Raw genomic sequence first — 2544 nt, 5'->3', positions numbered from 1 at the left:
GGGGGGGTAGGTGGTTATTCAGTGTGACGAATTAGGCTCGAGAATGGGCATGGGTGGAGGTAGATACCGTCCACTCCTTACGTGTTCTGGGGAAACGTCACTTTTCATACTCCTTTCTGTAACGTTATTTGTCTTGAATAGTAGGTTTTTTTTTGGAAGGTTTGAATTTTATTGTCTGACATCCACGTTGAGTAAACCTATACGTTCCATTATGTAAGAATCTAGCGCTGAATAAAAAAAAAAAACAACAACAACAATGCTGTGGTGTAAGAAGGAGTTTCCAAGTGGGGGTGCTTGGCTAGACACGCAGATTTTTACAATGTGAAAGTTAAGTATAAGAAACGGCAAAAAGCAGTTCAAACTAGTAATATGATAATATAATTTACAGTTGCTATATAAGTCAAATATGTAGTTTGTCTGCGAAACAACACGAGACTACTCGCGGGTTAGTCAGTAGTCTGGTTCTCAAAGGATATCACCTGGAACTTTTGTGACTCGAAACTGCGGTCTGACCACGTAACAATTTTAATTTAACACCATTTAACTTATCAAGGGTTAATTTAATTTTTATTTTACCTATTTAACCTATCGCAGGTTAATTTTTTATACCATTTAACTTATCAAGGGTTAATTTAATTTTTATTTTACCTATTTAACCTATCGCAGGTTAATTTTTTATACCATTTAACTTATCAAGGGTTAATTTAATTTTAATTTCACGCCAGATAAACTATCAAGGATTAATTTAATTTTGATTTCACACCATTTAACCTATCAAGGGTTAATTTGATTTTTATTTCACACCATTTAACCTATCAAGGGTTAATATAATTTCCATTTCACACCAGATAAATAATATGCGAGTTAGACAATACAAAGAGATGATTTAAGTTTTATGTCGTTGGTTTGATCTTTAAGCACAAAGCTACACAAAGGGCTATCTGTGCTCTGTCCACCATGGTTTTTTTTAGGGTTGTAAATCTGCAGACTTACTGCTGAGCCATTGGGGTGAAATTTATGTCACACCATAGAATATAAAAATTAAAATATCTTACAAGTTAACTTAAAGATTTATCTCCGTAGCGTAATTGAATACTATTGGTTGATTTTTCCTTATGTTTCGTCTGTATCGCCTAGAGCCACACGTGCACGACGTATTTAAAAGACAGTAAATTGTTTGTTTTGGATAGAAAACGTTATCTTTCTGGTCGTTCTCTGGGGGAGGAAACTTCAACAACCAAGACAACGGTATGGTGAAACTTTCGTCCACTAAGCCTAGGTATGTAAAGCTGCGTCGCCACCACTAGCAGACAACGGTATGTATTTTAACCACGTGCTCGTTTAAAAATCAGAACATAATGTATTAAACGTTCAAAATGTCACAAAAATAACGATATCACAGTTGTCTGTCAAACTTTTAACAAGAGGGAGTCTTCAATAGCCGCGGCACTTGAAATAATTTTAGGCAGGATTAGAGTAAATTAATCTATGATACTTTTTATTCGCTATATTTTTGTACGCCAGCAATAACAAGCGTTGGGCTCGCCTATGCTCGAATCGATTTTAGTACTCATCAGGATCTCTACCACCTTACCCTCAAATTGAAATTTTGTTTAGGCGGGATTAGAGTATATTAATCTATGAGACCTCCCGAGTCCAAAACTGTAATTAGATCTCAACTAGGCCAAGAGATGATGGAACCTGGGCTAAAAGTTTGTACTTGAAAAAAAAGACTCTGAGCCGTTCTATAAGTCGCTATACATCGGCTAAAAATTGAATATAAGTTTTATTTATTAATTCTGCTTATCAAAGTTAACTACCAGCAAAATTCTCCACCAGGGTAGGTGACGTCACCATACAGTGAATATCTATTTATTAGTTGTGCTTATGAAGGTTAATTACGACCAGTAGTTTCTCAATCAGGGTTTACGACATCACGAAACAATAATTATATTTGTTTATAAGTTCTGCTTAATAGGGTTAATGAGAAGAAAAAGTCCCTCTAACAAAGGCTCTCGCGTCACAGTAAATATCTGTTCGTTAGTTCTTCTTATTATTGTTTGTTGGCTGTGAGAGGTGAGATACCTTAAAAAGTAGGTGTTGAACATGCGTTGTACTTCAGATCAATTCGAAATCCCTGAACAACATCCAATTTGATTGTGTAGTCGGAACCTAAGAATGATAGTAGAATTTATGACAAAAAACTGTCAACTTATAGAACATACTTTAATATGGATAGATGTGATGGCTTATCACACATATTTTAGAATAGTAATTAGTAAATGATAATAATTAGTAAATACCAGTAATTAGTAAATATTAGCTCCTTGGTGGCTCAACGGAACGTCTGAGGATTTATAACGCTAAAAGTAGGGTTTTGATACCCGCTGTGAGCAGAGCATAGATAGCCCATCGTGTAGCTCCGTACTTAATAACAAATAAAGAGACAGATGACTGTTTTCTATGTAGGTAATCCTATTTTTCAATGTATATTCTCCGAATTGTAAACGAATTTAGTATATATATATACAATCGGTGAAACAA

This window comes from Limulus polyphemus, unplaced genomic scaffold (genome assembly GCF_000517525.1).
Source record: "Limulus polyphemus unplaced genomic scaffold, Limulus_polyphemus-2.1.2 Scaffold9718, whole genome shotgun sequence".
Lineage (NCBI taxonomy): Eukaryota > Metazoa > Arthropoda > Merostomata > Xiphosura > Limulidae > Limulus > Limulus polyphemus.
This window is presented reverse-complemented; position numbering follows the sequence as displayed.